The sequence below is a fragment of the Bactrocera neohumeralis genome, chromosome 4 (assembly GCF_024586455.1).
Source record: "Bactrocera neohumeralis isolate Rockhampton chromosome 4, APGP_CSIRO_Bneo_wtdbg2-racon-allhic-juicebox.fasta_v2, whole genome shotgun sequence".
Classification (NCBI taxonomy): Eukaryota; Metazoa; Arthropoda; class Insecta; order Diptera; family Tephritidae; genus Bactrocera; species Bactrocera neohumeralis.
Genome location: NC_065921.1, coordinates 76,964,531 through 76,991,307, shown reverse-complemented (window position 1 = coordinate 76,991,307; position 26,777 = coordinate 76,964,531). Strand labels below are relative to the sequence as shown.

General features: G+C 27.3%; 1 protein-coding gene across 1 annotated transcript in view; it reads left to right on the top strand.

Moving 5' to 3' along the window:
• Positions 1-26,777, top strand: part of LOC126756148 (putative inorganic phosphate cotransporter) — an 82,358-nt gene that overhangs the window by 40,765 nt on the left and 14,816 nt on the right. The gene's annotated exons all lie outside the window — the stretch shown is intronic.

Below are 26,777 nucleotides of genomic sequence, written 5' to 3'. Positions count from 1 at the left end.
CAAATAAAAAATTCTAAACAGTCTAGTAAACAGTAGCTGTGTGTGCTGCTTGCGCTTGCACAACGTACATACATATATACATAGCGGTATGACAACGAAGTTAATTTACAAAAAAAAAAATACAAAAAAGCTGGAAAAAACCAAAACACATGCCTGACAATTGTTGCTTTCACGGGAAATTCACACACAGACACATCCAACTCGCTGGCATTTCTTTTCTTTGCCGCAGCGCAGTTTGTTTATTTATTTTTTATTGCTATTGTTGTTGTTTTTGTAAATGTTTTTGTATAGCGTTTATCTTTTCAACTGTTATATGTCAAAACATTTGAATTCAAGCGAAACCTTTCAACAAATTGTATTGTTTGCGACTGCCTCCACTGCTGCCACTGCACCCCACGGCGTATGAGTAACCCCTGTGTTTGCGTTGGCACAACACTATTAATATGCCAATCAAATGAAGTGAAGTTACACGTTATGCTCGCTTTTTGTAGTTATTTATATAAATCACAAATTTTAGCAGTTTTCGGTTTTATTTTGAAGCAGTTTAAAAATTCAACTTTTGCGCTGTCAAAGCGGGCAACTCATTATTCAATCAAAAGCCACAATGGCAGCCATACTCCGGAGGCACTTAATTCACTGCCAGTACTTAGTTAAATTCAATTATGCGTATAAATAATGTGCTTGTACCTTAAGCAGATAATGTGGCTACGCTAACACGCATGAAGCATTGAGGTATGTATGAATTGTAATTGTGTGCTTGGACGCTTTAACTGACTTTTGACAGCAACAATATTGAAAATTTTAATAAAACAGTATTTATAGCGTCATAATTAGTTTTATTTCAGACTTGTTGGTATTCAGTATTGTTCCTTTTTAAGTTAGTTAAACCTTTTTTGCATTTTATTTAAAAATTTCCCTGCCTTTTAAAGCAACCTTATCGGCTAAAATCGACGTTATCTAAGCAGATCAGTGCTTATTTGTGGCTGATTGCTGCTGTAAATGATTATTGCGGCACGCTTGAGTTATGACTGCCATAAATCATAAGAGTTATAGCACACTTGGTTTAATAAAAATTTGTTTCACATAAATAAAAGTGATTTCCACAAAATAAACGCACTTTGCACCTTACACTGGCACAACCAATTTAATTTTTTTTCTTTATTAACCTTCGCGACAATTCCCTTTACATGCTTATTAAGTGTTGCTTAAGTATTTATATAATGTATTTTCGACATTTACTTCAATGACTTTTTATTGCACACATACATTGCAAGCAGATAATTTAAAAATTAAGCACACCACACCGTCTCCACTTTTGCTGATTTGCCAAGTGATAAGCTTCCAACAGCTCAGCCGGTTTTTTATCTGCTTCTGCTGTAGACATTAAGTAGCACTGACAGCCGTGAATGAAAGTGATATGAATGGGGATGTGAACTATTTATTCAATGAGCATAAAAGTGCTCTGACTTTTAACTTCACAAAAGTGCAATAAAATATAAATGAGCGCTTGTGATGCAATCCACTTGAAAGTCTACTCTATGAGGGCATTATTTAACAAGTTTAGAGGACATTTCTTAAACGGAAGGTTTTGGAAGAATAAATAAAAAATAATAAAAAAACAGAAAGAGGGGATATAGGAAAATAAAAAAATTAAATTAAATAAAACATTTTAACAAAATAAATAAAATTAAAAATTAATAAAAATTAATTTCAGAATTATGAAGAAAAAATTAAATTAAATTAAATTAATTAAATAAAAATTAAAATTCATGAAAACAAATAATAAAAAAGGAAAGAAACAAACACTTCGAAAATAAAAAATCAATAAAACAAAATAAAAAATTAAATCAAACAGAGGCTAAAATGTGAGTAATTAAAAAATTAAATAGATTGAAAAATCTGACAAAATTAATTCAACTAAAAATAAATTTAATAAAATAATTATACAAAATAAGTAAAATTAAAAATCAATAAAATTAAACTTGAATTTTAAATTAAGGAAAAAATTATTTTAATTTAATTAAATTCAATCAACTGAAAAAATTAAATACATTAAATAAAATATATTAAAACAAAACAATAAAATAAATATTCCGAAAAAAATAAAGATAAATAAAAATTTAAAAAATTAAATTAAATAAAATTAAAAAAAAATTAAATGAACTAACAAGATTTATTAAAAAAAAAATAGAAAAAATTAAATTAAATAAAACAATTATATAAAATGAATAAAATTAAGAGTCAAAAAACTAAATTTTAAAAATTAACTGCGGCAAAAAATAAATCAAATTAAATTAGAGCAAATATAAAAGTGAAATACATTAAAACATTAAATGAAATAAAACCACAAAATAAATACTTCCTAAAAAAAAAATTAATTAAAATTAATCAAATTAAAAAAATTAAATTAAACCAAATTAAAAAAAAAATCTTTAAAAATTATTTTAATTAAAAACAAATAAAAAAGTTAATTACATTAAAAAATAAATATATGTATATAAAAAAAATTAAATAAAAAAATTAATCAAATAATTATTCCAAAAAATATGAAATAAAAAATAAAAGTAATTCGTTAAATAAAAAATCTAATTAAATAAAAATAAATACAAAATGCATAAGAAAACTAAAATAATTAATTTAGTAAGAAATTAAATTAAAATAAAAAATTAAATCAAAATAAAAATAAATAAAAGAAATATTACGAAAGGTATGAATTAAGAATTAAAAAAAAAACAATTAAATAGATAAAACAAACCGAAAAAGAATTAGAAGGAAATGAAATAATAAATTATTAAAAAATTTAAATGAAATAAAACTAATTAATTAAGAAAAAAATATATAAGAATATTGAGAAATTTTACAATCACGTCGCTAATACTAAATACTTACATAAATTTTTTCTCACAGTCAACAAAAACAATATAACAATTATGCTAACAAATAAGTTAATAAATCAATGAAACATAAAAAATAATTAGCTATACTAAGCTGCCAAGAACTCTTAGTTTAAGATCTACGAGTAATCTTTTTGAAATTAACACAATGTTCAATCTACTGCTTAGTGCTAGCATTTCCACATACTGACTGCAATTCTTAGCATTGCACAGCGCTCTGGAATGTATGTACGTGATTATATACTAAATTTTTAACGGTGTTTTAATTACGAAATAGCAGTTACAGCAATTTCACACTGCATTCTTATGCGCTCTTCTATATACCATATACATATATAATATATTTTTTTTTTGCGGATGAGGGGATAGAAAATGCTTTCCTTATCATCAATGCTGTCGTCTCATACCATATATATGCACAACAAAAGCTAACATGTAGTAAATGAATAACGTGTTGTATAAGTTAACTAAAATTAGTTTTTTTTTTTCATAATCAAATGCAATTTGACATACACCATCTGATCAAATTTGAACCGGACTCACTAGAAGTAATTATTATCGCCTTCAAGATAGCTCCTTTTAAATAAAAAGGTTTTATTAAAAATCATTAAAAGGAAACATAAATATTTGAAAAATATTCGCATTAAATAAAATTTCAATTTTAATTATGAAGAGAATTTTTAAGAATTTTTTTTCTAAATTCGTGTCAATATTATTATTTTTCCTTTTCACGCTTGAATTAGCCACACACTTCAACGAAAATTAGCAAATAATACAAAAATGGCATGCCAAAATTGCATGCAATTTCAGTGTCAATGTGATTGTCAAGGCAGCGCCACACTCAATCGTCTTGCATAATCGCAGACACTGCAGGCATTTTTCGAAATCTTTGACTATGTGAAGCGTGTCAAAATGAGAAATTAAAATTAGAAATTAAATATAGAAATATATGCACAATTAAACAATTTTATCATTAGTTTTAAATGAAATTGAAAATAAATTTGCAGAAAGCTTTAGTTAAGAGGATAAGGGTGGACTTAAATTAGATAGGTGTTCTGAGTTCGTCAAATACTGGAGCTAAATGGCAAAATAGGTAGAGGGAGGGAATAACAGATACATTTCGATACACTTAAGTTGCTTTATTAAGATTTTTTAACTAAGAGAGTGGCGAAACGAACAAGCAATTATTATAAATCATGTATGAATGAAAAGCGGATTATGAAAAAGAGGAATAGTGATAGTATATTACACTTTGAAGTATACTAAAGTATACTACGCTACTCCGTTAACTCAAATGGGGTTAAAAAACGCATTTTGTGGCTCAGCGCCGTTAATGCACGAGTTATCAGCGACGCTAGAGGCGTTACATCAATACCGAGTGCTACTGATTTTCCACTTTTAGTCATTCTCAATCAGCTGATGCTCAATCAAAATAATTGAAATACCCTCGAAATGAATCATGTCGTAAATTTGTCTAAAAATATAAATAAATCTATATAAATTAACATAAACATACATAAATTAGCATTTAAAAAATGTCTGGGCCTTGTTGTTGGCACACAATGAAAGCGCTGAGCGTACGAGAGCACATACTTACATATTATATATATGTAAGTACACAAAGTTATATGTATGTATGTACAAAAATATATAGACTGTATATATGAATATAAATAGTAGACAAAGCTGAAATAAAGAACTTGTAAATTGTGTGCAATAAATTTAATCAGCAATTATTTGCAATTACCCAAAAGCTTTTGTCGCCAGTGAAATTGAAATATTTATTTTTCGCTTATGTACATGTAAATTTATATATATACATGTGTGCGTACGCCAGTAATATATCACAGTCACTCAATTGCACTGAGTACTTAAATGTGCGCTAATAAAATAGATACGGAATCAGCGGAAATGTTGAATTAAAATCTGTTTTGGCAATGTAAGGCATTATAAATATATAAAAACGCAAAAAAACCATTTTAATTGTATATATCATAATAAGAGCTCGTCGACGATTTCAATTGCAATGAGTATACATATCTACGTGCCTCTAGAGATTCATTATAAATAAATGCCACTGATGGAAGTAATACAAATGAAATTTAGTTTATTGTCGCAGCTTTGTGGTGCAATTAATGCTGGTTTTACAACGATTAATTTGATGTGAAATGTTAGTGCAATCTAGCTTAATTAGAGTCTTATTTTAAGATTTAAAAATGTGAATCTTTTCTGTATCTTTGCTTTCATTTACACAATATCTATAGAATTCACTGCAGTTAAGATTTATAACCTTCACAATTTATGCAAAATTGTTAAAGCTGAAAATTGGCAACTAGCCTGAAAATTGGCAACTAGGTATATGATAATTTTGATATTAATTGTGTATTGTGTTTAATTCGTTTGAAATCCTCTCTAAAAACTGTATTAATTTTTATAAAGAGAAGCGTCAGTTTTAAACGATGATATACTTCTATTGTAACTGCTGTTAAGCTTATGGATATAGATATCATCAATCTTTAAACACGTCGTATAAATTAAATTAATTGTTTTTTAATTGTTCAATTAGTATTTAATTTCCCATGCAGCGCTTTTTGATCTGTTTAAGCGTGGTGTAAATCAATTTAGCTCTTCCACAATATTTCTATACTGACATGAATGCTATGGGGTTGTTTTAGAAGTTAACTTAAGAATATAAGAAAATGCTTCAATCTAAGTGAATTTAAAAAGAATCTACTAAATTTAGTAAATGTAGTTTTGTAGTAATATATCGTCACTTTAAGTGCAAAATAACGTAACATAAGTTTGTAGGTGAAGAAAATACCATATAAGAGAAACCATATTTACAGAAAAAATATTGCACAAAATAAGGCGTATTGATGTCCCATACGAACAAAATTTTGTGGGTTTTCACTATTTATAAAAAAAAAGTTATTAAAATTTTAAATATCGCAATTAACAAAATTTAAAAAATGCTTATAGAATTTTTTTCTATTGAAAAACAAATTTTTGAAAATTTAAATTTTTTTGTAAAAAAATTAAACTAAAAATAAAAAAAATTATTTTATAATTTTCTTAAATTCTTTTTAAAGGTAATTAATTTCGAACCAAACATAATTATTAATTTTCAAAATAACAAAAGTAACTAATTTTCAAAATTATTTATAATAACGAAAAAACAAAAGATCATTATTTACATTTTTTTATTGTTATTCATTTTAAACCGAGTATAATTATTAATTTTAAATAACAACAAAGTTTAATCTTGCAAAACCATTTGTTTAAGTTATTAAAAAAATATAAAAATGCACGAAGTCTAATTTAAAACTAAAAAAAAATAGTTCAAGGTTATATATTAAATAAATTTGTTTTTCAAAAATTTTGCTTAAATAAATATAGCAAAATATTAAGATTGAAAGCAAATATAAATACTAATTTTTCATAATGGCTGGTTAAAAAATTTACAATATTTTTCAAAACTCAATATTTGTATTTTTCCTTTTTTCACTTTTTCTATATTTAATAAAAAAACAAAGTTTTATTCATAAAATATTTTGGAAAAAACCATAATAATGAAAATATTGAGTTTGAGAGTAAACCATATTTTTTAACTTTTCTTTCAATTTGATAAAAAAAATTAAAATTTATATTTCTATAAATAAATTGAAAAAACTATAATGAAAATATTTAGTTTAAGAGATAATTATAATTTTTCCAAATCGTTTACTAAAAAAGGTACAATAAACATATTTTTCAAAATTCAAAATTTTCAAAAAAATAAAATTCTATTTTACAAAAATTTTTGGTATAAAAATTTAAATGGCAATATTGAGTTTGAGAGTAATTTATCTTTTAAATTGAAAACAAAAATTAAAAATTTCATTTCTAAAAATTGAAAAAACTATAATGAAAATATTTAGTTTAAGAGATAATTATAATTAATTTAAAATTGATTATTAAAAAAAAGTAAAATAAACATATTTTTCAAAATGCAAAATTTTATTTTCGCTTTTTATAAATATTTGATAAAAAATAATTGTTTTTTTTCTAAAAAAATTATAAATAAAATATTGTGTTTGAGAGTAAATATAATAATTACTTTTTCTAAAACGTTTATTTAAAAAAATTAAAAAAAAAATATTTTCGAAAATGTCTTAAAAATTAAAAAAAAAATATTATTGAAAAGCCAAAAATGTGCCGCATCAGCTTTTATTGATTTTTTAAATAAACTAATAATAAACAATAACGAAATTATTTCCTTGCAAAATTTCACACATTATAAGCGGCTATTTAAAAATTAATACCGTAAATTACATTAACATTATTAACTTAATTTTCAGCAATAAAACATCTCTTCGCCGTCATAAAATAATGAAATGCGCTTAGTAATGAAATTTATTTCCGCAAATTTGCGAGCAAAAAATATGTGTTAAACAATAAAATTCACGCTTTTGCCGCGTACTTAAAAGTCAATAAAATTCGCAATACAATAAACGCAATAAAAAACGTATATACTTACACGCGTTAATAAAGCGAAAGATGAAGAAAATATGTAACATAATAATAACAATGTGGCAATGCTGCAATTTGCACTTGACACCATTTTTTGCAATGCGGTTGTAAGCGAGTGCACACAACCAGTATAAAGCGAACATATTTTTGAGTTTATATGAAATTTAATATAGTATAAATATGTATGAATGTATGGGAGTGTGTATGTATATATTTGAATAAGTATGTATATATGGTATGTTACTGCATAAGTGTTTTTGTAAACACTACTTATTGACCTAGTCATATTGCAAGCACCATGCTCCATACCTACCTGTTTAACCGTCTCGCATGACGCTACAACAACAGCTGTGCGCAAAGTTATGGCACATTCCAAAGCTGAACCAGAAAAAAACCGCGAAGCACAAAGTAAACACGCTGAAAACGAAAACATTTGCGCAAAGTGCAAAAAGCATAGCAAATGGAAGCAACAAACACGCTAGCAATATATGCTTTATTGCACACATACACACACACACGTGAGCATGGCTTGTTGAACAGGTAATAAAATGCATATTTTATGTGTTTGACCGCCACCCGCTCGCGGCAGGCGGCGACAAGGCAGCTGTATGGCCAAACCGGTTACCGGCAAAATGCTGCCTGCAATTATTATGGCAAGCTGTTGTTATTGTTGTTGCGTTGCTAGTACTTTTCGCTTGCATTGTTTATGTTTGCTAACTTTGGCATGCCTTTTGCGCTGTCTTTCGCCGCACAGCTGACTTTGTGGCAGTTCAACGCGGTGCATTGCTCCATATCTGGATTGCAGTTGCCCACAAGTATGTTGTTGCTTTGCTAGTTTGTTGTTACTTTACGTTAGTTGGTTAACGTGTGCTTGACGGCTGACAATTGATAGCTGATGTCAGCTGTTTTGCTGTTTTTTTTTATTGAATTACGAGTATGAATGCTTGCTTTTCCGCCTGCCGCCTCAAAGTCACACATGCCTTGTGGCTGTCAATGACTTTACTGGCTTGCAATGCCACAGCAAATGAAGCAATTAGTTCTGCAACTATTTATAGTGCAAGCAAATGAGTCATTTATAGGCGGTGATTGCGGTAATTGCTCACTTGTCGATCACTTCAGTTGCTACTATTTAGATAAGCAGCCAGTTGTTGACGTAGAAATTATGTAAACAAGCTGCATATATTTTCTAGACACAATCTTTGTTTCTATTTTATATTTTAATGCATATTTAAATGCATTTTTCGAACTAGTTCTGTCTTATTCACAACGCTTTATGCAAATCTAGCTGTGTGAGCTGCCGGTACGACTATGTTACTCATACGCCCCAGCGCGCTTGCGTCAATTAGCTGTCCTAGTTATTGTAACGCCTAATTAAGCGTCTGAGTTCATATATTATAAATATTAATTATATAATTTAATAAATATTATATTATTTTAATTTTAAAAATCCCCTAACGGTAATTTAACGTTAATTATATGCAGTTATGCATTTTTTTTTTTGTAAAAACTAGTTCAAGCAATTAATTATATATATATTGTACGTGCCTGACATTTAAAATGCCTATAAAAATGTAAATTAATTATTTATAAAGCAAGTATTGAATATGCAACGAAACTACGTGTATACCGTCACCTGAAATGCAAAATAACGTAACATCACTTTTCATAAGTTAACAGGTGAAGGAAAAACGTTATGATAAAAGACCAAATTTGAGTTTGGTTATAAAATGGTTATGTATTGGTTATTTAATGGTTATATATTGGTTATATATTGGTTATAAAGTGGTTATATATACGTTGTGAAAAAGATGTAGTGATTATGTATTGGTTATATCTGGAAAAACGTTATAATAAAAAGCAGCTGAAAAAAGTTTTTTGATAAAATGTATATGCAAAAATGATTATATATGATAAAGTCGTATATATTGGTTATATAAAAAAAAGCCGTATATGCAATTTTAATTTTTTAATTTTTTGATGATACGTTGTTTTGCATTTTAAGCGACAATATACATATACATTATGATAAAAGTATGCAAGTTCACGCTTGTAATTCAAACAGTGCTTTAAGTATGTTTATAAGCTATTGTGTTATACACAATACACATACATACACATTATATACGTTATTATTTAATTATTTAATATTCTTTTTTTTTAATTCCCATACCATTAATAATAATATTTAAAATATAATATTAACTTATTGAATATTTGTCAGCATATTTTCCACCTCACGATTTGGCACTTAAAGCAGCGGTGAACCACAAAATACAACAGTTTTTGTAAAATACACAAAACTAAGTTTTTAGAGGTGGTTACTCACGATTTTAGCACGGCTTTCTTTTTATTAATTTTTTTGATCTCAAAGCCGTGTTTCAATTGACTATTTTGCATTAGCACTTCGAAATACAATTTTCATCAATTTCAATAAAAAAATGATTAGGATAAGAAAGCAACGTTAAATTCTGAAGCACAGAAGCTATTATGCCCTGCTGGTATCGTTTCTTATGTCATAAAAGCGTATTAAAAGATCATTATATTGATTTTGTTCGTTCACTTTGTATGACAGCTATATGCTATAGTGATCCGATCTGCACAATTTTTACAGATATTGCATCAATAACTTAGGCAATGTGCTATGTCAAATTTTATGAAGATATATCATCAAATGAAAAAGTTTTCCATACAAAAACTTTATTTCAATCGTTCAGTTTGTATGGCAGCTATATGCTATAGTGATCCGATCTGAACAATTTCCTGCAGCTATTGTACCAATAGCTGAGGTAAAGTAATATGCAAAATTTCGTTAAGATATCTCGTCAAATGAAAAAGTTTTCCATACAAACACTTTATTTCAAACGTTCCGTTTGTATGACAGCTATATGCATTAGTAGTCCGATATTGACGATTCCAACAAATAAGCAGCTGCTTGAGGAGAAAAGAGTGTGTGCAAAATTTCAGAACGATATCTGAAAAACTAAGGAGCTTAATCTCGTATATAAAAAGAGATATACGGGCATGGCTAAATTTATTCAGCTCTTCAGTGTATATATAAGCATTTTAAAGTCTCTGATGTTTCCTTCTGAGAGCTACAAACTCGGCTTCAAACTAAGTATACCTTTCTCAGGCTATAAAAATAAGCTTTGCGCCTGAAGGTATGCTATACCTTAAGAATAAGCCACTTTTCAGCAAGTGGACCGCCCATATATGCAAGCAAAACGATTTTATGGACACCAAAATGTATTTTAGAGGTGCTATTTTATATTTCTGAATATATATTTACGTATATACATATATATAGTTCGCATCTCAGTATCGGTAATTGAATTAAACTACACAATTCGAACTTCCTGCCCTTCACAGTAAAAAATTTGTTAGAAATCCTTATTGAAAATAACGTAATATTGCTATAAGAAGCCTTATTTTGTATAAAACCTACAATAAAAATAAAACAATTTTCATTTTATTCCATTTCTCTCCCGAGCGCACTTGCATCGACATTTTGTCCATTCACCCAACAAAATTTCCATAAATCACTCTCAATCAACTAATTTAAAAATGTCCAGCAAAAGCAAAAGTTCACAAAATTTCCTGCAACTTACTGCACAACTGTACCTGCTTAGACGTATCGCATATTAAAAACCCAGCTGATGAAAAGCTGTCATACACTTTACTTGTGTTTCGTGATACAAATAGCCTTGTCGTGCAAATTTTTGCGCGCAGCACTTATTTAAATGAGTTTATTTTTAAAGGTGGTGTGAATTTAAAAGCAAACGTGAGCACACCTGGTATATACAACAATTGCAATATTGACAAATGACATTATTATAACGATTATCTGAGGCTACTACGCACCCTCACACAACACACAGAGAGGCAGCATTGATATTGGTTGTTAGATAGATTACGATTTTAGCAAACAAAGACACACAATATTTAATAATTAGTACGCACGAGCAACTAGCAAGTACATAACAAACTGAAAGTTGCATAATTGTAGATTTGCGAAGAATTTATTTTTAGATAGCAGAGCCTTTGAGCTTGATTATTAAATATTGATATATAAATATAATAATTGTTTTGAGAAATGTTAATATACGGCTTGTGTTGAATTGATATAAAACAAAAACTATTATTTATCAAGTTTTTGTTTTTTTTTCGCACGTTTGTTATAATAATCTGCTTTATTATCTTTCAAAGTTTTATCAAACTCATCAACAGTCAGCATTTTCACTCGTGACAGGAACGTTTTTGCTGATTTCGAAAAACATGTGCCCCTGTGTTTATTAAAACAACAAATAAAAAAAACAACAACTAAAAAAGCAAACAAAAAATCAGCTATCAATATACAAGTTGTTTGCGCTTATCAACTTGCTAATGGAGCAATCAGACTACAGCTCAATTTGCTTGTGTTGCTAATTCAATTGGCTGAAAGAGCAAATAAGGAATATACATATATATAAGACATACATATATACTTTGCAATAAAGCTTTTTATTGGCATTAAACAGTTTATTATTAGATAACATTAGCAACGCGGATTTGCTAACGAAAATTCAAATTACTTCAGTGCTTTGAAAATGTTGCTCATACGCCTTGCTACCTTTCGTGAAGTTAGAGTTACATATGTGGAGTAAATGCATTATGCAATAAAAATATAGAATTTCTGCAAATCTGCATTCGTTTGAAAATGAAGAGCTTCAACATACAATTATTAAATAAATAAAATTTATTTATTTTACATTAAAATTGTGAGATAAAGTCTCAAATATATTTTTTATTAGGATAGAAAAATTATGTACATATACATACATACATATGTATATTAAATATTCAAATTGTATAAAATTTTCTGAATATGCTAAAATTTATTTTATATATTATTAGCCAGTAAAACATAATTTTAGAGCATTTTTAGTTCTCTCGCCAATTTTTATTTTTATTGATATTATTATTTTTTATTTTTTTTGTTTTCAATATTTAATTTTATATTTTCTTTTAATTCTGGCCTTTTTACTTATTTTTGTTGTTACTTCTTGTTTTCTAAATTTCAAATCGTCAATTACTGTACATAACCAGTTCATTCTCCAGCAGCAAGCACTTCCTGCATTCTTTTATTTTTACCTGCGCCTGAAAGCATGCAATAATTTGCTTCATGCTTCACTAAAACTTCAACAACAACAAATCAAAGCAAAAAAGCTTCTGATAACTGCCTACCGTTATTTGGTGAGTTAATGTGGTGGGTAGCGCGCACACTACTACAAACTTGCTGATACGTGTGCCTGTATGTGGCTGGGCAAAACCATTTATATGCAGACAACTTAAATGGAATGGCTTCAAAACTGTTGACTGACTTTGATATGAAGCTTTTGTTATATTAGTTAACCGTTACATAATTAAGTGATTTTAGTGGTTATTTAAAATTCAAAATAAATTTGCTAAATTATTTATATACAAATTTTCAAAAATTAAAAAGATGTTATACAAAAATTAAATTAAAAAAATTAATAAATGAAACAAACAAAGTACAGCGATATTAAATAAAATAAAATTAAATAAAAATAATAAAAAACTTAATTAAATTTTTTTAAAATGAAATAAAATGTATAATATTAAGTTATTATATTAAATAAAATAAAATGAAGTTAAGTGAAAATTAAGAAAAAAATTAAAAAAAAAAAAAAATATATGTTATATACTATAAATTAAATTATAAAAATTAAAAAAACGAAAATTAAAGTAAAAATAAATTAAAAATAAAAAAAATATTATTTATTAAATTAAATTAACACTAATTTGATTAAAAAAACAAAGGAAATAAATTAACGAAATAAAATTAATTATGAAATAAAAAATAATAATAATATTTTTTAATAAAAAGCATACATTTTTGGTGTTCTTATTTATACACAAGAATATATGGGCATATTAATATGTACATATGTACATATGTATATGGACTTGCAAAATTTTTTTTTTTGCGGGTGAAATAAAATAAAATTCCGCATCATCGGTGCTATCGTCAAATATGTGCCAATTAAATTAAAAAACCCCCTCTAAGGAACCGTCGCCCACCTTGGGACCGCGTTTGCATTACTTAATTTTTCTCATTGAAATTTACATCTGCGCACCTGCGTCGAGGTCCCGCTTTTTGCTGCGAAGCAAAATTGCTGCGAAATTCTTGATGATCTCCCAGTTTGCTTCACTCTCCAACATGACGCTGACTAAATTGTCCGCGTTTATGTGTGTTCAGCGTCGTCTTCTGTCGCGTCGTTATATAGGCATGACGGCTCTTCGACTTTTCCCATTCTGTGGAGGTACTTTTTGAAGTATCCGTGACCGGATAGTAACTGAGTTGTGTAAAAATCGACTTCTCCGAATTTACGGCTTGTCCATAAGTCTAGATTTTTTATTAGCCTGGCCGTCCATCTGCCGCGGCTTTCATTCTCCCATCTTTGTTGCCATGTTGTTATTGTGTCTCTCTTATTTGTTGAATTGCGCTCTTGTTGTTATTGGATGATTTCTTTAGCTCCCACAGCTTTTTCCTTTCATATGCTAGAAGGTCAATTGGGGCATTACCGCTTATAACTAATATTGCATCGCCTGATACTGTCCGGTACGCTGATGCAACTCTGAGGGCTGCGGTGCGGTGCACTCTGGTCACTACTTAACGCCGACTTTTTCTTTTTAAGCACATTGCCCAGATCTCAGCTCCGTATAATAGAACGCTGATTGTCGTCGACATTAGGAGCTTTCTCTTTTCTTGGCTGGGGCCCCCTATGTTGGCCATTAATCGACTCAGTTGAGAGGTGATCTTCGCTGCCTTTCCTGCAGCGTGCTGGATTTGAACCCAGAAGGTTAGTCTGGGGTCCAGTCTTACGCCTAGGTAGTTTACTGCTCTCTGCGTCCTAAGAATATCCGTAGTTGTGTGCATGCTTATCTCGAGAGGTATGTGCTTGTTTGTTAGCAGCAGTAGCTCTGTTTTCTCCATAGCGAGCTGGAGGTTGTGTTTGTCAAGCCATGTTTGCGTCCGTATCATGACCTGATTCAGCTTTCTTCGCGCTTCTTCTGTGTCCCTTGCTGTGATTACTGCTGCAATGTCGTCCGCATAGCCTATTAAATACGATTCATCTGGCATTTCTAGTTTTAATATAGCGTCATAGCTAATGTTCCATAAGTCTGGTCGGACATCTAGAGTCGCCAGCAACACTATTCTTTTGTATTTATGCCATCTACGTTATGCGACTTCTACGCTTTCGACGACGCATTTTATGGCTCCTATTGTTGATATACATACATATGTATATTTTATCAATTATTTTTTTATATTTTAATTTTAAATTTTTGTTTAATTTTTTTGTTATTTTTCATAAATTTGTATGTTTTTTTATTTAAGTTTTTTTTTTTAAATAATTTTTTTGTTATTAATTTTTTAAAATTTTATTTAAATTTTTTAATATATTTTAAATTTTATTTTATTATAATTTTTTTTTGATATTTTTCGCTCAAATAATTTTAAAAATGTGTTTTTACCAGATATAATGTCATACATACATTCACATGTATTTTATGTACATATGTACATACATATATGCAGGTAGATATGCAGATATACATATGTATGCCTGATATATAAATATGTCTCTAAAACCATTCATTCATATTTTTAATCAACCAAAATTTTTGTGAATGAATTCCGTTCTTTAATTATCACAAATTATTAATTCAGGAAAATCCTTTAATCATTTTGTGACATAATATAAAATAATAAATAACAGCTAGAACAGAACAGCTCATTAGATAACCGTGACTGCGTGCCCACAATGACAGCAAGCGGAAAGAAAGTAAAAAAATAATACATTTGTTAAAAAATGTTTCACGAGCAACGCAAGCAATTGCAATAACAACAACACTTAACACCTACTTAGCGACTGCATAAATATGCTTGACTAGGCCAAGCAAAGAAAACACCTCATCTCACTAAAAATAGAGCAGTTCAAGAAACCGAAGACAATAAAGAAAAGGCAACATGTGATTACACACAAACATACCATGCACACATTCATAAATACATGCATACATATGTACATTGTATTGGCGAGCGAACACACTTGGCTGGCCAGCAGCTTTTGTTGTTGTGTTTTTTATTAGCGCTGTGACAAAGCGAAAAATTTGCGCGAAAGTCACCAAAAAATCGCCAGAGTTTCTTTTCTATGAATTTATATGCTGTTTGTTTGTATAAGCGTTGGCATTTGTGAGTGTGTGTGTGTAGCAGTGTGCAGATTTTAAAAAATTCACGTCAAGCGAGAGTCACGAGTCCATGTGCGGGCGTTTGGTCATTGCGGGAGAATGAGATGACGTACATATGTACGGACGTATATGGATTAATGTGTTTTTGTATGTGTGTGTGTGCTTGTTTTAAACACTGCTGTAGCCGATCATTATGAAATACTTTAGTCTACAAAACATATGTATGAAGCTGAGTATTACTTATAAAAATATATAAATATATTCTAGAACATCGATATATATATGAAATATGTATATACGTATGTATTTCAAACCCATTAATATATATGTACATACATATGTGTATACATACATATATATAAATCTGTGCAACTAGTAATTTTCACAATGTACTCCGCTCATTAGCTAACTTCTGCCAACAGTGAAGTGAAGTACCCAGCGGCTTACCGAAGCACGTGTGACTAAGTGTGCTCGCCAAGACATCACATGTGCGCTCGAGTTTGGCTCCATGCTCCAGATTATGAAATATGTGTGCTTCACCAAACCAGCTCATATGATTATCTTCATATACATATATATGTATATGTATGTATGTATGTATATATAAACATACACACAAACAGCTTTATGGACAGTCTCATATGCCGGCAATATGATTTTGTGAAATTCGAGTTCCAAAGTCCGCATTTTCAATCTCATACGCGTTTTATCATGAATTATAAGTAAAAAAGAAATAAATAAACAAAGTACTGAAAGCATTATTGGCACATTGATTTCCTTATAAAGATTCTTTATCTGATTTTTTTACATTTTTGCAAGTGTGTTTAAGTAGATATATACAAATTCACACATACATAAATATAAGAATGTAATTTCATATGTTTATTGTCTCGCTACCTGCCTCATGTGAGGCGTGCATATATTTAAGATTGTCTGCGCTCCAAAAGCCCAAAAGCGCGTGACTCCATTTTATGTAATTTTGCCTTATGCACTTTTTCACGTGACTTCTTTTGTGTTATGGCTTTAGCTGCTGGCATTTTTCTATTCTTTTCGTTTAGCTGTTGAAACAGCGGCTTCAAATTCTAAAAATGTGTGTTATATGAGTTTTTTGTACACAATTTTAGCAACAACCTTAATACTGTATCAAGTCGACTTAAGCAATTTTTGCTAATAATAGATGCAGTTAACGAATTTTTGATAAATTAACTTATATTAGCATGTATGTACATACATATATACAAATTACGAACGTGTTCTTTATTGCTTACTTGTCGAACTGCAGGAAAAAATGTATATGCGCATGCAAACGTCCGGAAAAGTCCCTGCAGGAAAATATTGACTTCTATCAAATTTGTTATATTTTGTTGTAAAACTTATATTTTTAGGCATTTCAAAAACAAAAAACAATACTTTTTTAATAATTAAATAAAAAATAATATTCTGCAATAATGTCGCAATGTCAGGGTCTACGGAAAACTTGAAATTTTTTTTAACGAAATGACGACGCCTGAAAAAAAACATTTTTGGTACAATTTCTTTCGCTGCTTTGAAACTTTCAAAAATAGTTAATTGGGAAATATGAAATTAGGGTTATGGATAGTACCAGACATAGACAAGTATATCAAGAAGACTCTCTAAAAAATTTAGGTAAATCAATCCAATAGAATCTAAGAAAAATACCTTTGTATATTAGTCTATCTCTGAAGAAAGTTTGAATTTTAAAAAATCCTCTTATAGACATATGCCTGTATAGTTAAACTTTGAGAAAAATTATTTCTTTTTTTATTTCTAGACTATAATAACCCTTTAATATAATTTTTTTTATTATTTTTCATTTTATTGTATTTTCTTGCATTTTATTGTAATTATTGTAAATTAATTTTTTATTTCACCGCTGTTGTTATTCTTTTTTTAATTGTGTTACATATTTTAAGTAATTTAATTTTTTTAAATAATTTCTTCAATTGATTTTTTTTTATTTAATTTCATTCATCTCATCCAATAAGATATTTTGAATTTTTATTGTATTTTTTTTTATTTTGGATCTTTATATTTTTCTACTTTTTATTTTTTATGTTTTATTAATTTTTTTTTGTATGTTTTAATTTTTTTTAATTTTAATATTTTTGTATTTAATTTTTTTGTATTTTCTTTCAATTTTTTTTATTAATGTAAATTAGATTTTTATTTCCTCTTTTTTGCTACTTTTCTTTAAATTTGTGTTCCATATTTTAAGTAATTTAATTTTTAAATTGTTTTATATAATTTTATCTCACCTCTTTGATATTTTTTTATATCTTACTGATTTTTAAAATTAAATATAACTTATCTTGCTTTTATTTTTTTTTAATTTTTTATTTTAATATTTTTTTTTACTTTATTTTAATTTATTCTCTTTTTTATGTGTAAACTTTTTTAGTTTTTATTATATTTTTTTTTAACTTTAATTTTTCTATTTTTGTATGTTATTTTATTATACTTGTTTTGATTTACTTTAATTTATGTAAAAAATTTTTTTTTTTCAATTTCACCTTTGTTTTTATTATTTTTTATCTTGTGATACATATTTAATGTAATTTATTTTTTTATAGTTTTTTTTTTATATTTATCTTCCTTTTTTAATATTTTTTTTTTAATTTATTATATCCTATCGGATTTTTTAAAGTTTTAAATTTTTTATTTATGTATATTTTATATTTTTCTATTTTTTTATTTAATTTTAATATTTTATATCTTATTGCCATTTTTTTTTAATTTTTTATATTTTTAGTTTTGTATTTTATTTGATGGTATTTTATTTAATTTTTTTAATTTGTGATACACTATTAATTAATTTATTTTTTTACGATTTAAATTATTTTATTTTATTTATTTTTAATTTTATTTTGATTGATTTTTTGTTTCCATATTTTTATATTTGGCTATTATTAATTTGCCATACATACATTAATAATTTAATTTTTTAAATTTTTTAAATTTTTTATTTTCATATTTTATTTTATTGCATTTTCTTCCCTTCTATTAAGTTTAATTTATTTTACTTAAACGCATTAATAGCAAATATTCAAAATGCTTTCATTTCCTCAATTTCGCACAGGGTCAGTCAGTCTCTGACTTTTCCTCTTTGCACCGCTACCGAGAGCTTTTGTACGTTTGTACGTACATAAATTTAAATTCTCGTTCCAACAGAGTACATTCGTTCATACAAAATAACTTGTCAATACAATCAGCATACACATGCAAACACACATCCATCCACACGCACATTTATAAAACGAGCATGTCTCGTGTGCAAGTAAATCCCAACCACAAGCGACGACCACTCATTCAATTCGTTCGCAATGCGCAACAATAACAACACCAAGTGAAACAGCATCGATACACACAGCTGAAAGTAAGTCAAAAGAGCAAATGGCACAACAAAAGAAAAAGCACAACAAAAGCAACAATTCATTACAAATACAATAAAGACTGCAAAAAATATAGCCAGTGAATATCAGCCGATAAACACGTGAGCAGCCAGTAGAAGCAGCAGCGATTTTTGCGGTCGCCCGAACCGGTACCGGCATAACGACCGCACGAACACGCACGCACGAACGCCTGTTACCGGCCGACGGCTGTGCGGCGAGCGAATTTCTGTGGAATTTCTGCTTTCGCAAACGAAACACCACAGCTCCACAAGGCTGCGCTGAGCTGGCAATGAAGAGCTTCTGGGTGGGAGGGTGCGCAGGTGCGGCGTGGCGTACTGACTGTGCGCAAAAAACGGGCAATAAGTCAAATGTAGCGATATTTTTTGCACGCTTTGCTTTTGGGTTCTTGCCGGTTGGCTGCTCTCGGTTGTTTACTATTAATATTTTCATTATGTGGAAGCGCTGTTGCGTCGGGCAAGTGTGGAAAGTTTAAGCGGTTGCACAACGCAACTGCTGACTACAGACACATGGCTTTGAAAGTGAGTGGCGCGCTTGAGTGAATGTCAGTGTGTTTGAGGGAGTGTGAGTGTATTTGATTGAGTGCGAGTTTGAGTGTATGTGGCTTGAATGCTCGTGAGTTGACAATTTGCTGACAACGTGGGGGCGTGGAGTTTTGGGGTTGTTTCATGAGCGCGGTTTATACTGAAAAGAACAATAACAATTGAAGAATATTAAAAAAAAAATTAAAAAAAATTAAAAATTTTGTATGAAATTGAAATTTGAAATTTTAAACGGAAATATTAATTTTAGATTTTTTTTCCGGAAACTTCTGTAAAGCCGAATTTTTGGCAATTTCTTTATAATTTTTGTTTTTTTATTTTTTTTATTTTAATACTATTATTTTTTAAAATTTATTTTTTTTTTACAATAAATGATTTTTATAATATTCCTTTATTTTTCTGATTTATTGCTTACTTTATTACAAACTTTTGTCAGTTATTTTTTGCATACATTTTTGTATGTGGTTTCATTTTATTTATTTACCATTTCATCACTTTTGTTTTTGTTATTTTTGTGAAAGCCCGACAAGCGAATTTACAAGCACATGTCTCTATATTTTTAATTGTGATATATTGTTTCTGGCTTTGTTGTTTTTTTTGTATTTTTTTGTGTATCTTTTTATTTGTCCGCATACGGTCATTCGTCTTTACTCGCTGGCTTATTTGATTATTTTCGACATATTATGCAAATCTCGTGACTTGCTAAAGTAAAGTCTGCGGTACAGTTGTGCACGTTTTCGCTAAGAATTTCATATTACTTTCGCGTCGCAAGCAATGTATTTTTATATAATACTGTATATACAAACAATTTTATAGTTCAAGGTTCAAATGCTGCAAGTGATTCATTTTTTCATTGTTAAGTTATGCTTTGTAATTGAAATTAATTGATGAAGCGCTGGAAAAAGTGCAAAATAAGGTGACTAATTGAGTAACGGTGGAATTCGCTATAATTTTTTTAATTGATTTCTGTGTAGAAATAATATTTATTTTTTTGCACGTTTTAACATTTTTTCTCGGAAAACTTTAATATACATTTTGCTATGAGCTCAAAAAAAATTAAATATATTTGTAAATTAATAAACAATGAAAATTATTATTATAGAATATAGCAAATATTAAAAAAATAACTCGAAAATTATCAATAATTAATAAGCGATAAAATACTCAAACTTAGATTAAAAAAAGTAGAATTTCCCTCTGTTCTAAAGAATTTTATTTATTTTAAAGAAAATCTTTTCAAAATCTTAAGTTTTAATTTTTTTCTAAATTTAATTAAATTTTTTTTGAAAAAACTATGCAATTAAATAATTTATTTCGAAAATTTTTTTACGAAATTTTTTTTTTTCAAAATTTTGTTTTAAAATTAAATTTTTGTTCTAAATTTTTCATTCATTCTGTTTTTTTTTTAACAATATAATTGAATATTTTTTCGAAATTTTGCTTTCGAAAAAACATTTTTTTTTATTTTTCTTTAAATTTTAAATTCTTTAGGAGCACAAAAAATATGCTTTATTCAGAATTATTAGTAAATCAGTTAAGAATGTTAATATTTTTAAAGAAAACCTTTTTCAAAATCTTCAATGTTGAAATTTTTTCGATTTTTTTTTTCGAAAACTTTTTTCAAAAATTTTTTTTTCGAAATTTTTTTTGTTTTAATTTTTTAACGATTTTTTATATTTTAAATAGAACAATTGATTTTTCAAAATCAGTCCAAAATTTTAAAACTAATTTTTTTTTAACACTACCTAAATATGTATGTATGTATGTAAAATATAAAATATTTCATTTTTTAAATTTCGAATTTTTTTCCGAAAAAAATCTCTATTCGTTTTTAAATATTTTTGAAATTTTTTACAATTAATTTTTACTAGTTTCCATTCAAGCCGTTACTTTTTCTTTCGCAATATGTACTGTCGTATAATAAAAGCAGCGCACTGAGCAAATAAAAGCAACTATTTCATAATGGGCGTTGGTTTTAAATAATTTCGTTTCTAAAAAAATAAAAATAAAAATAAAAAAAAAAAAAAAAATGGTATAATCCAAAATCGAAATCGCCGGAAATTGAATTAATATCACAGACGACGAATTTACATATTTAAAGTGAATTTCACGCACACATACACACAAAAATATATTTTACAGTTGTCTATATAGTTATCGAGCTTTCAAAAGTTGTATAAATATCAAGAGCAATTCATTAAAATTATAAACATATGTGTATAAAACTGAATTTTTATTTATTGAAAATGTATAGAAAGCAATGTATTTACAATACATACACACACAACAAACAACTGTACATGTTTATTATTCCACAAACACTTTTCAATTACTCTCATGCGCGTTTTCCTTTCATTACCTAACTGTATGAGCGCATTTTCTATTTCTGCTTGCTTGTGACTAGCGCCTTGTGTTAGCTACTTAACAAGTTTATTTTGTTTTCAAATTCAATTTTTTTTTAAACTTTTCTTATGCTGTTTTTGAATTTCTTTCAGATTTTTCTTTTATTTTTTTCTTACAATTGAAATTTATACTTAGTTTTTTTTTTTAATTTCTGTTAATTATACTCAATTTTCAATTTTTTTAAGTTTTTCTTACACTTTTTTTTGAATTTTTTACTCATTTTTTTTTTTTTTTAATTTTTTCTTACACTTTCTTTAATTTTTACTTATTTTATTTAATTTTTGTTAATTATATCCAATCTTAATTTTGTTTAATTTTTTCTTACACCTTTTTGAATTTTTTACTTAATTTTCTTTAATTTTTGTTAATTATACCCAATTTTAATTTTTTTATATATATATTTTTACACTTTTTGATTTTTTTTTTTAATTTTTCTCAGTTATTTCCAAATTTCCAAATATTTTTAATAATTTTTGATATTTTTTTTAATTTTTGTTAATTTTTAAATTTTTAATTTTTTTTTTATTTCTTCTTTTTTTATTTTTTTTTTAATTTTTCCATTGCATTTCCCCCCAACCTTTTCATCTTCTCTTGCATTCACCCAATTTGTTGCTGTTTTATCGCGCATTTTATTTTGTCTTCAATTTTGTTGGTGTCTGCGCTCTTGCTCGATCAGTCAAATTGATCGTGGCCGCTATTGGTATTTATAGCTGAGTTGGCGTGCAATTAATTGCTATTTTTACACATTCTATAATTTATATTTGTTGTCGTAAATTAAAAGTTTTATTTATTTAAAATAGTTTTATGTGCTGGTGGGAGAAATCTGTTCGTTGGGGGGAGAGTGTTGAGTTTTGAAATTAGGGTGAGAAATTAATTGGCGATTATAATTTTTCTGCTCTCTATTTTTGAGTTCATTTCGCTATCATTACTGTGTTTTTGGTTCCCGCAGACAAATTTGTGCTGAGTCAGAGAATTTCTCGTTTCTCGTTTTTTAAATAGGCGTGTGTGTTGTTGACTATTCATTACTTATGTAAGCAATTCTTTAGCGGAGCTTAATTGGTTCTTTTTGTATCTTAACTCGTTATTAATTTTTTTGTTAGTCAGATTTTTTCTTATATTTACTGATCTTTGTTTGAAGGCGATTTGTTATGTAATATTTAAAAATTTTTTTTGTATGTTAACAATTTTTTTTTTCAATTCAAGATTTTTCAGGGATCAAAATAGTTTTATTGTGAAATTATTTCTTTAAATATTAAATTTTTTTTACATCTTTAAAATTTTTTTTTTTAATTTTTTTAAATTGTTTTTGTCTTATTATTATTTTATTCCTCAGAAAATTATTTTTTTTTATTGAATTTTTTTTATTTTTTTTTAATTTTTTATTTATAATCTTGCATTTATTTAATTTTTTATGCAACAATAAAATCTATCCTAACCCCGAAAAAAATATATGCATATGTATGTACGTAGAGTGTACATACTTGTCATGTCCTCAGCAGTGTTACGTATACGCCCAGGCAACTAGTTAATGAACTAGAAAAATAGCCACCAAGTCTTTACAAAAAATATTTGCCTACACATATTTAAAATACATCTAAAAAATCGAACTTTAAAATCGTTCAAGATTTTTTCTATATATTTTAAATATATTGCATATTTCCCACTTATCGATCATCAAGCTCTTGCTATCAATGCTCCAGTTCGCTATATAGGTTAAATAGTACGCAATATACTTTTCAGGCAAAATGGCAGAACTGAAAGCCTAAATGTACAAGACTTTACATTTAGTATAACACTCTTCCGTAATTATCTGGCATTGCTGTAAAGTGCAAAGTACACTGCTGTATTTTCTAGGCCATTCAACTCACCAATTTTAAAGAACTTTCAGGTTCAAGCAGCGCAATAAACGGGGTGATTACTTGATAACCAATTTTATATAATTTTCTTCTGTTATGCACACATATGTACACATGTATGTATGTCTGTAAAATGCTTTTATTTAAATAAGTGCATATATAAATCTTGTTATCTCATATGTTATAATATAATGTATTTATATACCCCTAAAATATACACAGAAGACAGCTGCAAATAAATATCCCCAAATTGTGATGGTTAATTGGTAATTATGTTGTAGTTTCAGCTAAAACAGGAAATTACATTATAATTGTCTTTGTAAAACTGTACCCTTTGCCAGTGTTTTGGTTAGGCATAACCACTAAAATATCATAAAATATGTATTTTTTAATTATTTAAATGAATTTTTTAAAGCGATGCCAGATATAATTAGAAAAATTCTATGAAAAATAATTCAAAAAATGTACTGAGATTTTTTTTTTCCAAATAAAAGTTTGCTAAAAATGAGCAACTTTCTGCATCGAAAATTCTACAAGTAAAAGAAAATCGAAAAAACAACAACTTAATTAAGCAAAACAATGAATATATGAATATGTGTGTTAGTAAGCGCCAGTAAGTACTCGTGTTCACAATAATGGCACGAGTGTTGCACGAGTCTATTTCGCTATGCTATGAGCGCATCTAGCCAATCGGAATGAGTAAGCATTGTTCAGTAATATGCCTGCATCGTATGTGTGGCTGTGTGTGGATGTGCAGTTTGCTTTGACGACGTGTTGGCGCTTGACAGCTGTGATGAAACCCTTTGCGCTGTCCAAGCAATTTACTTTAATTACTTGCCACTATCAATTGTTGTGAAAGCTATATTCACTATTGGGCTTGAATCAATCAATGACAATTTATATGAGCGAGATATGGATATGGTTAACCTTTTCCGCGGTGACAATTTGATGGTCATCCTTCGTTCTTTGTTTTTATTAATAAAGTGGTTGTTGGCGTTCAGGTGAAAGTTTGAAAAATATAATAATTAATACAAAAAATTAATCGATTAATTAAAAAAATTAATTAATTAAAAAATTTAAATAATTAATTAATTTAAAAAAAATATTTTTGTAAGAAAATACAAATTTTCTTCAAAAAAAAAAAACTAATTGATTAACTAAAATGTTAAAATAATATTTTTTTATTAAAAAAAAATTAAATTTTCAATAAAAACTTTTGATGCAAAAAACACAACAAATGTTTTTTCTCTATAAAAGTTAATTGCTTAATAAGGATGTTGAAAAAATTATTTTTTTAATTAAAAATTGTTTATTGTTAATGAAAAACTTGTGTTGCAAAAAATATATCAAAATTTTTTATTAAGAAAAATTAATTGATTAATAAAATGTTAAATAAAAATTATTTTTTAAATTAAAAAAATTAATTAACAAATTTTTAATTAAAAAAATTCTCAAAGAATTAACTTAACCGTTTTATAAAAATATAATTATTTCTGATTTTATGCAATGCATTAGCTTTTTCAGATTAGAAAAAATTAATTGTTTAATTAACTACTTAAGAACCTTTTTAATACAAAAAACATAATTGTTTAATTATTGAACTAATTAGTATATATTGCATTTTTTGTAAGAAAACAAAATAAACAATTAATTATTAATTTTAATTAATTGTTAAATTAAAAAATTTATAAATTAGAAAATAAATTATTGAATTAAAAAACTATTTACTGAACTAATTATTGAAATTAAATAATTATAATCATAAAATATTAATTTGAATTAATTTTTTGAGATCAATTTTATTTTTCCTTTTATTAATTAAAATAATTTTTTTTAGAAAACTTTGTAATTTTTTTTTATATAAAAAAGATTAATCAATTAATTATAAACATTAATTAATTTAATTTATACATTTTTCATTTTACTAATTTATTGTTTTGTTATTTATTTGATTAATTGTAATTCATTAATTAATTGATTAACTTGCTCATACATTTTTAAGTTGATTATTCTTTAAATAAAATGTTTGGTTTATATTTTCTTGTAAAAAAAATAAAAATTAATCAATAATTATTTTTGTAAATTTGTTAATTAATAAAGATTTATTAATTTCATAATTTATTAAATAAAATGCTCTTATGAAAAAATTTTTGATTTGAAATTTATTAATTAACTTTTTTAGGAAAAATATATAATTAATTAAAAAACTTAAATTAATGATTTAATTAATTGTCAATAAAATAATTACATAATAATTATAAAATAATACTATATATTTTATAATTAAAATTAATTAATTATTAAAATTTATTTTGAAATTTTAATAAAAAAAAATTTAGAAAAAAAACATTTTAATTTTTTTTAATAAATTTAATAAAATTCTGTCCATAAAAACTTAGTTATACAATATTTATAACAACAAAATACTGTATATAAGAAAAGTCCACAATATCAATCACCAAACCTTAGAAGGTTCGCTGGTGCTGCGGCGCTGGGTTCGCAGCTCAATGTACACACATACATACACATAAACAAGCACACGTACCTCACTTGAACTGTTGCTTTGCTGACTGCTGGCGCTTTTTTCGCGAATGAGCATACAGCATGTGCGAGAATGTGCTTTCCCTATGTTGTTGTTGTCATTGTTGTTGACTGCGCGCACAACTCAAGCACGAAATGGCAAAGCGGCGCCGTTGGTGGCATCAGAATGAACGATAAAAACTTTAACACACCAGGCAGTCATGTGTCAGTCGTGGCAAAGAAGGCGCGCCAAATCGACAAACAAACAAATTTGTGTGAAACAACAAGAAAAAACACATTAAAAAGTCAAAAAGACACAAACTCACTCAGCCACGAGAGCAATAAAATATAACAGCAGCGCTCACTTAGAAG